This window comes from Bos indicus x Bos taurus, chromosome 1 (assembly GCF_003369695.1).
Source record: "Bos indicus x Bos taurus breed Angus x Brahman F1 hybrid chromosome 1, Bos_hybrid_MaternalHap_v2.0, whole genome shotgun sequence".
NCBI classification, from domain to species: Eukaryota; Metazoa; Chordata; class Mammalia; order Artiodactyla; family Bovidae; genus Bos; species Bos indicus x Bos taurus.
The window spans coordinates 10,526,960-10,541,385 of record NC_040076.1 but is presented as its reverse complement, the minus strand read 5'-3'; the positions used below and the strand labels follow the sequence as shown (position 1 = coordinate 10,541,385).

General features: G+C 38.9%; 1 protein-coding gene across 1 annotated transcript in view; it reads left to right on the top strand.

Moving 5' to 3' along the window:
- The window catches only part of JAM2 (junctional adhesion molecule 2), an 85,293-nt gene that overhangs the window by 16,664 nt on the left and 54,203 nt on the right, over positions 1 to 14,426 (top strand). The window lies entirely within an intron of this gene.

Below are 14,426 nucleotides of genomic sequence, written 5' to 3'. Positions count from 1 at the left end.
CTGTCTGAGGATGCTGCGATGTTCAAAAATCACTGTTTGGATCAGTGATCCTCAATCTTTTTTTTTTGATTCTGTATTCTACTTTTTTTTTTTTAAGAGAATATGTCCCAACGTTAAGTTTTTGTTTGTAAATTATATATGTGTGTTTTTGTATCAATATTTTACATTAATTATAAAATGTACATAAAATAAATATTAGATGAGATGATGAAAAATAAATAAATGCTCATACCTTTGGGTGGAAATGAGGTGGTGGTAGCCTTATATTATAGAATTTGATGACACCTCTATATTAAAACACTGTGGAACCGGTACATGAAGAGGCTGACAAACGGATGGAACAGAATATGAAGTCTAGAAAGTGGCCTAAGTTCATTTATAGATTTAGAAAAGTTAGGGATGAAGATGGGCTTCCCAGGTGGCATGGTGGTAAAGAATCTGCCTGCCAATGCAGGAGACGCAAGAGATGCCAGTTCAGTCTCTGGGTTGGGAATATCCCCTGGAGGAGGAAATGGCAACCCACGCCAGTGTTCTTGCTGGGAAAAACCCCATGGACAGGGAAGCTTGGCAGACTGCAATCCATGGGGTCCCAACAGAATCGGACGCAATTGAGCAGCAGTAACAGTAGCAGGGATAAAAAGAGCTCTATCTATCTATACTGACATTTTTCTATGTCTGCATCCATCCATCCATCTGTTTATCTACATATAAAATGGTAGCATCTCAAACTATCGAGAATTCTTAATAAATATTGTAATAACAGTTGTGCAGCGATTTAAGGGAAATTGGATCTGATCCTGATAGTGTACATGGAGGTAAAGTCCAAATGATTCAGAGATTTAAATGTACGTAGATAAGTAAATAAGACCATTGCTGCTAAGTCACTTCAGTCGTGTCTGACTCTGTGCGACCCCATAGACGGCAGCCCACCAGGCTCCCCCGTCCCTGGGATTCTCTAGGCAAGAACACTGGAGTGGGTTGCCATTTCCTTCTCCAATGCATAAAAGTGAAAAGTAAAGTGAAGTCGCTCAGTCGGGTCCGACTCTTAGCGACCCCATGGACTGCAGCCCACCAGGCTCCTCAGTCCATGGGATTTTCCAGGCAAGAGTACGGAGTTGGGTGCCATTGCCTTCTCCGAAATAATACCATTACCCCCCAACAAAACAAAACGAAACATGGTACATTCTTCTATGGACTGGACTGTATATCCAAAGAGTGTTTGCATGAAAAAATACTATACACAAATCAAAGGTTAAATATTTAATTGGCAAAAGATGTTTGCAATTTAAGCCTCAACCAAAGAGTATTGTCACTGATATAACAAAGAGGCCCTAAAAATGGAAATAAAAATAAAAAGAACAGAATAGAAAAATGGCTGTGGGTGCACACACACATTTACACATGCACGCGCTAGCGTGCACCGGCAAGCCCCAGAGAGTTCCCAGAAGAACAATTCAAATGGTTCTTCAAGCGAGAAGTTCTGGGGAATTCCCTGGTGGTCCAGCGGGTGGGACTCTGAGCTTTCGATGCCGAGGGTCTGGGTTCAGTCCCTGGTTGAGGACCTCAGATTCTCCAAGCTTCTCAGCGAAACAAACAAAAAACTGCGAAGTGTGAAGCTCTGTTCAACATAACTTGAAATGTAAATAAACCACCAAAAAGACAGCATCTCCTGCCTCGGATTAGCAAGAACTAAAACATGTAACTCATCTGCATACTCTGTTATTCAGGCTGAGTGGAAACAGGCATTTCACACAGTCCCGATGGGCTGTGCAGTGATGTGTCTGCTCTGAACTGGAGTTCAGCAACATACAGAAGAATTACATATCTACCCTTTGACTCATCAGCCCCCCTACGGGGAACCAGTTCCAGAGCTGTACGTAACAGGACATGATTCATGCATGGTATTATTTATTTCAAAACTATTTATTATAAAAAATTGAAAATCAGATACCCATCAAAAAGAGGTGGCCAAATAAATATCAGAAATTATTTATTATTAAAAAGATAGAAAATAATCAAATCCCCATTAATAGGGGATTAGCTGAATAAATAACAAAATGGTTTGCAATGCAGTCACAAATAGGAATGAGGGTGAGCTTCATATATGGACATAGTGAGTGAAAAAAGCAAGGTGCAGAACTGTATGGTTGCACAGGCTACCTTTTTCGTAAGAAAGAAATACTGGGAAGTTAAATGAAAACTTTTCAAAGTGGGTGGAAGGGACAGGAATAGGATGGATTTCCCTTAATAAATTATTACACAGATTTGATTTTGAAAACTTTAAGATTATATTTAAAAGACAAAATTCATTAAAGCATCCGTCTCTGAAAATTGAAAAAGGATGGAAAGAGATGAACCTACCGTGTGTCAAATCAGAGAGGTAACCACACAGAGGAAAGAATTACTCCAGTTTGAGCTTAGCACTTAATATTACACCGAATAGTAGGATGTACTTTAAGGATGAATAAAACTACAAATACTTTTGTAACCTAAAGTAATTTCAGATAGTGGTTTTGCTCTTTTGAAACTACTTTGTATTACAAACCAATTCAAATCAGTGGTTTATGAATACAGAGAGATCAAGATTTTCAGTGTGGGAAAATATACTATCGGGTATATAATATTTTTAATGCTGAGAAAAGCCCTATAATGTTATATTTGAACTGAAAATAGCACTATGAACTCATCATGCTCTTTTCAGGAGCAAGAATTTGAAAAAGAATATAGATATGTATGTATATAAGTAAATCACATTGCTGTACACATTAAACTAACAACATTATAAATCAACTATACTTGAATTAAAAAAAATAAAAATACAAAAATAGAGCAACACATTTCTTGTGTCTGTCCACTAAAAAGGCCTAAATGAAATCACAGCTGTTATCAGTCAGCTCTTATGAAGTAATAAGTAATCTCCAAATCTCAGTAGTTTGCAACCGTATGCATCATTTTTGCTGGCATTCGATTTTGGTGGCTCCAGGTCAGCTGCTGGATCTCTGCTCTGTACGTCTCCTCATTCCAGGCCTCGGGCTGAAGGAGCTGGCCCCGTTTGGGAGAGACAGTCCTTGTGGCCAAGGGCAAAGCAGGTGGTGGTGTTTCAGTTGCTCAGTTGTGTCTGACTCTCTGTGACTCCATAGACTGCAGCACACCAGGCTTCCCTGTCCTTCACTATCTCCCGGAATTTGTTCAGACTCAACGTCCATTGAGTCGGTGATGCCATCCAACCATCTCATCCTCTGTCATCCCCTTCTCCCGCCTTCAATCTTTCCCAGCATCAGGGTCTTTTCTAATGAATTGGCTGTTCACATCAGGAGGCCAGAGTATTGGAGCTTCAGCTTCAATCCTTCTAATGAATATTCAGGACTGATTTCTTTTAGGGTTGACTGGTTTGATCACCTAGCTGTCCAAGGGACTCTCAAGAGTCTTCTCCAACACCACAGTTCAAAAGCATCAGTTCTTCAGCGCTCAGCCTTCTTCATGGTCTAACTCTCACATACATACATGGCTACTGGAAAAACTATAGGTTTAACTATACGGAAATTGTTGGCAAAGTAATGTCTCTGCAAAGTCAGGAGGCAGAGCTAAATCACGTAAAATCTCTGAAAGCTTCTACTTAACGTGGTGGATGTGCATTAGTTAAAGCACATCACATGGCCAGACTGTGGACTGGGGTAGGGGAGTATATTCTGCCTGCCAGAATGCCCTAGAAATCATGTGATAATAAGTGGGAAGGGAATGAGTAGTTGGGAATAATAATATAATCTATCTTAATAAATGTGCAAAGATAAGAGAAAAAATAGAATCTAATTATCATTATCTTACAACTTGTAATTGGTTTAGGGTATGATTATTAATGGGTAAAAACATTAGAAAATCTATCCTACAACTCTATAAAAATGATCACAGAAAGACTGATTGCTAAATGCCATTACACACTGGCAGTGAGTAGGGATTTTTGGAGGAACATCTGACTGTGTTTAGAGTTGCGCATATATAAGATGGGACATTTTGTTGCACCAAAAACCAAGTTAGAACTCCCAAAGCTACTGAAGATGTGTCTATAAGACACAGGAATCAACATAAAAAGGCTCCCTTTGGCCAAATTAGAAGCAATTTGAGAGTCAAAATATTTTTTAAAATATTGAATGCAGTTGACTTAAAGATGTTGGACATATTTTTTAAATATATTAATTAAACAGATACCAAAAAGAGAAAGTAAAATAATAAATTAAAAAAACACACAGTTACCACTCTGATCACCATCTTAACTGTCAGTTGCTTCTTACTCTGATAGTTGGCAGTCAGTAGTAAGGCGCTGTGCTGATTTCCTTTATGTTTACCTATCTAACCACATAGCCTGAACAAGGAAAGGGTCTTCTTTATAGAATTCAAGCTAATAAATGTGCAAAGATAAGAGAAAAAATAGAATCTAATTATCATTATCTTACAACTTGTAATTGGTTTAGGATATGATTATTAATGAGTAAAAACATTAGAAAAATGGTTGATGGGAAAGTTTACAATAGAAGGAACAGTCTGTTCATCACCTGAAATCACTAGTTAATCTTACCCTCATTAAAAGTGGGATAACCAAAGGTTCAGTGATACCATAGGAAGGATATAGTGTTAGGAAGCAATGTAGTATTCTGGCGGGCATTTGTGCTAAATTACTTCAACCATGTCCAACTCTGCGACCCCATGGACTGTAGCCCACCAGGTTTCTCTGTCCATGGGATTCTCCAGACAAGAATACTGGAGTGACTTGCCATGTACTCCTCCAGGGGATCTTCCCAACCTGTGTTTCCTGCACTGCATAGAGATTCTTTACTGCCAAGCCCGTAATATTTTTGACCATCCTTCAAAAACAAAACAAAAATGACCTTCCCTTCAATCAACCCTCTAGGCAAACTGACTTCTTGAAGGTGAGTAGATGCATAGTATAAATGACCCCAGAGATCAGATCAGTCGCTCAGTCGTGTCCGACTCTTTGCGACCCCATGAATCGCAGCACGCCAGGCCTCCCTGTCCATCACCAACTCCCGGAGTTCACTGAGACTCACATCCATCGAGTCGGAGATGCCATCCAGCCATCTCATCCTCTGTCATCGCCTTCTCCTTCTGCCTCCAATCCCTCCCAGCATCAGAATCTTTTCCAATGAGTCAACTCTTCGCATGAGGTGGCCAAAGTACTGGAGTTTCAGCTTTAGCATCATTCCTTCCAAAGAAATCCCAGGACTGATCTCCTTCAGAATGGACTGGTTGGATCTCCTTGCACTCCAAGGGACTCTCAAGAGTCTTCTCCAACACCACAGTTCAAAAGCATCAATTCTTCAGCGCTCAGCCTTCTTCACAGTCCAACTCTCACATCCATACATGACCACAGGAAAAACCATAGCCTTGACTAGACGAAACTTTGTTGGCAAAGTAATGTCTCTGCTTTTGAATATTCTGTCTAGGTTGGTCATAACTTTCCTTCCAAGGAGTAAGCGTCTTTTAATTTCATGGCTGCAGTCAACCCAGAAACTGGGTTTTTCTACAGAATAACTGACCAGGTTTCTGCAACAAGTCAATGGCATGAAAGGAAAAAAAAAAAAATTAAATGGAAGACAGAGTAGGTTAGGTCTTTAAAACAAACAAGATTAAAACAACATAAAAATGAAACAAGACAAAAAGCCTACAAAGCCAATATAATGCTGAGACATGGTTTGGATTCTGATTCAAATGAGACATCGAGGAAATTGGTTAGGATTGGATATCACAGGGTTGCAAACAGCAGGATGTGACTGAGTGAGTGAACAACAATAAAAGGAATTATTTTAAATTTTGTCGGCTGTTCTAATGATGTTGTAGACATATGTCTTCAATTTGAGTTGATACTTACTTAAAGACGCTTACTCCTTGGAAGGAAAGTTATGACCAACCTAGATAGCATATTAAAAAGCAGAGATATTACTTTGCCAACAAAGGTCCGTCTAGTCAAGGGTATGGTTTTTCCAGTGGTCATGTAGGGATGCGAGAGTTGGACTGTGAAGAAAGCTGAGTGCTGAAGAATTGATGCTTTTGAACTGTGGTGTTGGAGAAGACTCTTGAGAGTCCCTTGGACTGCAAGGAGATCCAACCAGTCCATCCTAAAGGAGATCAATCCTGAGTATTCATTGGAAGAGCTGATGCTGAAACTGAAACTCCAATACTTTGGCCACCTCATGCGAAGAGTTGACTCATTGGAAAAGACCCTGATGCTGGGAGGGTTGGGAGCAGGAGGAGAAGGGGACGACAGAGGATGAGATGGCTGGATGGCATCACCAGCTCGATGGACATGAGTTTGAGTGAACTCCGGGAGTTGGTGATGGACTGGGAGGCCTGGCGTGCTGTGATTCATGGGGTCGCAAGGAGTCGGACACGACTGAGTGACTGAACTGAACTTACTTAAATAATAAAGAAAATAATTTAATGTGTGTGATTTGCTTGAAAATTTCTCACCAACAAAAAAGCAATACATGTCAATGTGGCAAAGTCTTTATAACAGTTTTTTAAAACCAAATAATGAGATATGGGGCTTATTGTTCTGTTCTCTCCACTTTTGTGTCTATTTGGAAATTTTTGACAATAAAAAACTACTTAAACCCATAAAAACAAAAAAAAGGAATGTGAAAAATACATGGAAATTCTAATATTTTCCTTTACCCCTCTGGGCTTTCTTGTACAATCTTCCTTAAAGCCTCCAGCTTTAAAGAGAAAATAAAAAGACCAAAGTGAGTATACTTAGATATCTGAAACATCTGTTCTCTTACACTGTACCTTTTGGCCAGGGTAGTCAGTATAAGAAACCAACATTCTCTTTAAATAGCCCCCTTTTAAATATAATTTATCTTTTTCACACTACTAGTGTGAAATGCTTACAAACAAACAAGCAAATACCATGTCACTGACTGGAACTCCTGGTTACACAATAAAGTCTGTGAGTAAATTCATTGCATAACAGCCATGTTTTTCTTCATGATGTAGCCCAGACCTTCCAGTTCATTTCTTTTGAAAGGGACTTTAATATTTTATTCCCTAAAATGTAAAAGTACCCATTAGGTGAGTGCATGTCACATCCATAGACCAATGGCAAGAAAAGGTGAGAGTTGATTAAATTCCTAAATATTTAGATTTTTTTTCTCTCGCATATATTTCATGGAGGCTGATTCAGTTAGGTCTTTCTCATCAAGCATCTGGCTCTTACAAACAACAGAAGAGAATACGTGCAGCCTTCTTATAGGGTAAGGGCATATCCAGCAATTGACATCAACTCAAACACATTTCAAAACTGCTCAAACTGTCTAATATATTTGACTAATGTTCAAACCCACGTCATTAATTGAAGCTACATCGCTTCAATTGTGTCTGACTTTGGCGAACCTGTAGACTGTAGCCCACCAGGCTCCTCTGTTCATGGGATTCTCCAAAATGAGAATATTGGAGTGGGTTGCCGTGCCCTCCTTCAGGGGATCTTCCTGATTGAGGGACTGAACCTACATCTCTTATGTCTCCTGCACTGGCAGGCAGATTCTGCACCACTAGCACCACCTGGGAAGCCCTAATAACTTCATGTCAAATTCCAAATGAGTTTTGCATGATTTAATTTCCCGTATTCCTTGAACCCTGAAGACTCCAAAGCTCTGATGATTCTCTAGAGAAGACTGGTTGTTGGGGGGAAAAACAGAAGAAATAGAGGCAGTTGGAAGCCACCTAGAACCTCTGTCAGCAGCTTATGCATACTAGCAATGCAGTCATTTATGTCAGAAGCTATTTTTAATACTTGCTCCCAAACGCTGTGAATTCATGAGCAAGAGACTATAGAAGTTAATAGAGGATAGAGTTTCACTTCAACTTCCATTTCATTATTTCTTAGTTTTGGAGCAAGATTGCATCTCAACCTTCCAATAAAGTTTATATTTAGAGTCCTCATTATTTGAACAAGCACGTTGTATCTCTTTGGTTTAGTTGCTAAGTCTCTCTCCACTCTTGCGACCCTACGGACTGTAACCAGCCAGGCTCCTCTGTCCATGGAATTCTCCAAGCAAGAATACTGGAGTGGGCTGCTGTTACCTTCTCCAGGGGATCTTCCTGACCCAGGGATCAAACCCGTGGTCTCCTGAATTGCAGGCAGATTCTTTACTGGCTGAGCTACCAGTCCCATTTTACACATTAAACTATTTATCTTTAACAGTGAGACACCAAAATCTGCTGAGGAAGGATGAGACCAGTCCCAACTAGCCTTTTGCTTTACATGGGTTAGAATGGTGGAGGAAATGAATTTTAAAATTATTAGAAAATAAAAGGACAATAATTTTAGAAATGGGATACGGAGGTACTTTTTAAAAAAATAAAGCTAAGTTACCTCACCAGGGAGTGTGCTGAATAGAAATGTTTCTTTTCAGAGGACAATGGATTCCCACCTTTTACCTGAAAGAGTATTGGTTACTTTTTCCCTGCTGGGGTTACTCCAGAGCATGTTCTTTCATACTGACTGGTATGACGGACAGAATCACCTTCATTTTTAAATTAACTTTATAAAGCATATTTCTAATATCTATCTGACAGTGACACATTGTTGAATCTATAGATTAAATATCCATATGAAATATCTCCACTGAATGGTTCAAAGAACTTCCTTATGTTTTGAACCATAAATTTCAAATTTATTCACAAGAAGCAAAAAGTATGATGTGAATAAAATGGAGCTTGGGATCCAAGGAACTAAGATTGTGCTGTTCTGTGCTGAGTAATGATATGGCTATTTTCCTTATTTCTAAAAAGAGGAAGACAGTTTGATTTAATGATGATAAGGTTCTTTATGATCCCTGGGTCAGGAAGATCTCCTGGAGGAGGAAATGGCAACCCACTCCAATATTCTTGCCTGGGAAATCCCATGGACAGAGGAGCCTCGCGGGCTATAGTCCATGGGGTCACAAAGAGTCGGACATGACTAAGAGTCTAAGCGCAATGTTCCTTATAATTTAACATTTTATATTTTTAAATAAGGGGAAATGTACCATATATAGCCTGTGATGATAAAGTTATTTTGTGTGGAGTTGTGAACATGTTTTTATTCTAAACTGCCTCTATCAGAGTTTTTATTGGTTAGAACACAGTTCAGTTCAGTCACTCAGTCGTGTCCAACTCTTTGCAACCCCATGAATCACAGCACACCAGGCCTCCCTGTCCATCACCAACTCCTGGAGTTCACCCAAACTCATGTCCATCGAGTCCGTGATACCATCCAGCCATCTCATCCTCTGTCGTCCCCTTCTCCTTCTGCCCCCAACCCTCCCAGCATCAGGGTCTTTTCCGATGAGTCATTTCTTCACATCAGGTGGCCAAAGTATTGGAGTTTCAGCTTCAGCATCAGTCCTTCCAATGAACACCCAGGACTGATCTCCTTTAGGATGGACTAGTTGGATCTCCTTGCAGTCCAAGGGACTCTCAAGAGTCTTCTCCAACACCACAGTTCAAAAGCATTAATTCTGCAGCATTCAGCTTTCTTTGTAATCCAACTCTCACATCCAGACATGACTATTGGAAAAACCATAGCCTTGACTAGATGGACCTTTGTTGACAAAGTGATGTCTCTGCTTTTTAATTTTCTGTCTATGTTGGTCATAACTTTGCTTCCAAGGAGTGAGCATCTTTTAATTTCATGGCTGCAATCACCATCTGCAGTGACTTTGGAGCCCAGAAAAATAAAGTCAGCTACTGTTTCCACTGTTTCCCCATCTATTTGCCATGAAGTGATGGAACCAGATGCCATGATCTTAGTTTTCTTAATGTTGTGCTTTAAGCCAACTTTTTCACTCTCTTCTTTCACTTTCATCAAGAGGCTCTTTAGTTTTTCTTCACTTTCTGCCATAAGGGTGGTGTCATCTGCATATCTGAGGTTATTGATAGATTTCTCCTGGCAATCTTGATTCCAGCTTGTGCTTCCTCCAGCCCAGCGTTTCTCATGATGTACTCTGCATAGAAGTTAAATAAGCAGGGTGACAATGTACAGCCTTGACGTACTCCTTTTCCTATTTGGAACCAGTCTGTCGTTCCATGTCCAGTTCTAACTGTTGCTTCCTGACCTGCATACAGGTTTCTCAAGAGGCAGGTCAGGTGGTCTGGTATTCCCATCTCTTTCAGAATTTTCCACAGTTTATTGTGATCCACACAGTCACATTTGTTTTAAAAGGAGTAAGACGGGGTGCCCAAAGTGGCTTGGTGTTCATGGAGCTCATATCTTCCTGTGTACTCTGTTTAAAGTCTCTATTTGATTCAGTAGGAAACAGGGAGCTGATGCCAGTTTTGATGAGTGAAGCAATACACCAAAAAATGATATTTGAAGTAAACAGTCATTTTAACCCTTTACCTATGGAATAAAGAGGAGGAAAGAGGTAACTTTAGCCCAGGTATTAGGTAATAGAAGCCAAGATTAAAGTGGCAGCTGTCAAAACATTGTTTAAAGAGAGTTAAATCCAGAAGACATTTAAAACAGAAATTCAGAGACTTGAAATTCAGAGACTTGTGCTCCAGTGGTTAAGACTTCGCCTTCCAGTGCAGTGACTGCAGGTTCAATCCCTGGTCTGGGAGCCAAGATCCCATAGGCCTTGTGGCCAAAAAACCAAAAACATAAAATCATAAATCATATTGTAACAATTCAATAAAGACATCAAAAGAATCTGCAAAAAACTATAATGAAAAACAATAAAATAGAAATTGGTAAGTCTTAGTGGTAGATCAAATATAGGGGACATCAAAGACACCAAAACAATACTTGTAAATGTGAAGAACCGGAGAAACTGTAATATTTAAATGGAATAGAAATGATTTCTTTTTATACTTCAGGAGGCAACAAAATAGTCAACTAAAAACGTCTGTTAGGCTAATGGAAAGAGGGTGAGACATGTCACTCCTCTGTACCTATCCCCTTTATTCAAGTGGTAAATAAAAATAGAAACGTAAATTCATTCTGGGAGGAAACATGGAGGTCAGTTAGTAGGGGTCATAGGAGTGACCTCTGGAGAATGCGCTCAGTTAAAGAATATAAAGGAGCAGAGACAATGAAGAAAAAATCCCCGAGGAAATAACAGACAACCAACAGAACAGTGTCCTGGACGCCGGAGGGAATTTTGCCAAGTGAGCTGTTATCTGGAGGCCAAGGATGAAGGGGAAAGATCAGAATGAAGTAATGGGTAATCTGGGGGATTAAAGAGTGGGAAAAAAAAAAAAAAATTAGCATTTGAATGGAACTCTAGGATTGAAAAAAAAAAAAGAATGCTTTCAGAGGAATTATAGTATTTAATTCTCATGTTAACATCCCTGTGTGGTAGCTAGAAACTATTTTTATCACAGTTTCATACATGAGAAGCAGAAGCTTAGGATGTCTTTAGGGATATACGCAGAGGTAAGACAAGAAGTTAAAACTGCTGACTCCAAATCTCTCTCTTTTTTTTTTTCTTTTGGTGGGAGACAAAGTATCGAGACAAGGAGAAGGCTGAGGAGATTGGATGCAGGAGGATAGGAGACAGGGAGCTTCAGTCTTGTTACTCACAGATTTAGAATCAGCACGCAGGCACAGTGCAAAGATGACTAACTCCTATCATAATAAGAAAATAATTTGAATATTCTATTTAGACTGGTTCATGATTTAAATATCTTAATGTGTTATTAAAATACTTCTTGACATTTAGTAATATTTGCAGTGTGGCTGTCTCAACATATATAAATGCCTTTCACGTTCACAACTCAAATTGAATTCAGAGCAGTATTAACCTGAAGGGTAACCCATAAGCCTGCAATAAGCATTTCATGATTTGAAAATCCTATTTAAGTAAATGGGAAAAATATCCAAAAATGAGCACATTCAATATCGTCAGGGATTTATTATCGAATTTAGTCAACCTAACAGCATCACAGATCATTAAAAGGAAAATGGAAAAAGTCCTAATTTTCTAGCCCTTTTTCTGAAAGTTAATATTAAAAGAAAAGCATTAATGTTGTTTTAAACAAAAATAAATTTTCTTATATATTATGCATTTCTTAAATTTTTATATGTATTCTTTTTTAAAATTGCTAAGTGCTATCTGATAGCAAGGGTGTTTCTTCCTTTATTTTGAAATACAGAATAAGTCTTTTAGCTCATTTCTTTGGTACCGTTTTTGCAATTTCTTTTGTCTTTTAAAAGCTGCTTCCCAACTTTAGTTTCCATGGGAACAGGATCAGTCAGAAAGTATTTGGGACTTTTTTAGAATGTTGAGTCCAGGGTTCCTAATTAGGATTCAGGCGCTTATAGTTTAATTAATATGAGTCTCTGCATTATATCTTTGAAGGTGGGGAAAACTGGGTAATGATTTTATACTGTGTTTACCTTTTTGAAGATTTTCAATGAATATTTAGATCAGAGATCTTTAAGATCATCTAAGAGTGTGATAGTACATGCCTGACAAAGAATAAAAATAGTTCTAGGTACCATTATTGAGAGATAAGGAGACTTAAGAGACATTAATTATTCCAGTTAAGTTCATCAAAGTTAGTTAAAATTTCTTAGCTGAAAACGTTATCCTTTGAAATACAGCATAGTGTGAGTAGGAAGAATTATATTGGGCTTTGATTAGGAGCAGTGAGTAATTCAAAGTTGAAAGAGGTAAGATAGAAAGTAACATAATTGAAAAGCCTCCAAACTGTATAAAATAGGTCTTGAATAATCCTCTATCCTCTGCAGTACCCAATTTGCAATTTTGTTACGAGAACAGGTGCCACCAGTGGATTATAATATTGATCATAAGTTTCACTCTTGAAAAATTAACTTTGTAGTTTTGTTACATCAGCTTTATAAGTGGGGAACACCCTCAGTTTATTAAACAAAGCTTCCGGATTTGTTAGCTCAGAGTGTGTTCAAGGAATTCAGTTGGGAACTACCATCAGAAGGAGGGTTCCTGCCTCGGGGGCGTCATGGAGTCCTGTGGGAGCTATTTGACTGCCCTGGTGATGGGTGAGTGCTGCAGGTTTGTAGGGCAGAAGCCAGGCTGATGAACATCGGTGTGCCAGAAAGAGAAAGAAAGTGAAGTCTCTCAGTCTCGACTCTTTGTGACCCCAAGGACTGTAGCCTGCCACAGGCTCTTGCACCCATGGGATTTTCCAGGCAAGAATACTGGAGTGGGTTGCCATTTTCTTCTCCAGGAAATCTTCCCAACCCAGGGATCCAACCCGGGTCTCCCTCGTTGCAGGCATCTGAACCACCAGGAAGTCCAGACCACATTGCAAAATAAAGAACTTCCCTGTGTCTCTCACCTTTCATTCTCCATGACTTTCTCAGATCTTGTTGCACGTTCATATATGTGTAAAATTTGTTTACCCTACGAACACAGTTTTTTTGTTATTGTGCAACCTTATTGTATATCTAAATATACAAGTTTTTATTGTAAAGTCTACAGTAACCCTGTTCTTTACTCTTCTGTACCATTTGGAATGATTTCTGGTTTTCTTACTTCTCTTAAATCCAATTTAACCTTATTATTCTTTTTTATGAGTTTTTTTTTTTTTTTTTCCAGACCAAATAGCATGTGAGATCTTAGTTCCCTGACCAGGGATCAAACTTAGCACAGAGTCTTAACCACTGAACCATACAGAGGTCCCATTTATGAGCTTTAAAATTTTTTTTAAGAATTTTTAAAATATTCTACATACAAGAGAGATTGTATGGTATTTGTCTTTCTCTGTCTGATTTATTTCACATAGCATAATATCCATTCATGTTGTTGCAGATGGCAAAATTTCACTCTTTGTAATGACTGGATAATATTCTGTAGTGGGCTTCCAGGTGATTCAGTAGTGAAGAATCTGCCTGCCATTCTTGGAAACTTGGGTTCAGTTCCTGGATTGAGAAGATCTCCGGTACAAGGAATCACTCCAGTATTCTTGCCTGTAAAATCCATGGACAGAGGAGCCTGGTGGGCTACAGTCCATGGGGTTGCAAAAGAGTCAGACATTGCTTAAGAGTCGGACATGACTTAGTGACAAAACAACAATATTCTATAATATACATAGAATTATATTCTACACATATTTTATATATATAAAGAAACCACAGTTTCTTTACCATTTGTCTATATGTTGACTATTGTCAATAATCTTATTAACATTATAAATGTAGATTAATATCTGACTTCTTCCGTGTGTCTTCTGTTGTACCATGTATAAGCATTTACTGGAATGGAATGCAAAAGTAGGAAGTCAAGAAACACCTGGAGTAACAGGCAAATTTGGGCTTGGAATACAGAATGAAGCAGGGCAAAGGCTAATAGAGTTTTGCCAAGAGAACGCACTGGTCATAGCAAACACCCTCTTCCAACAACACAAGAGAAGACTCTACACATGGACATCACCAGATGGTCAACACTGAA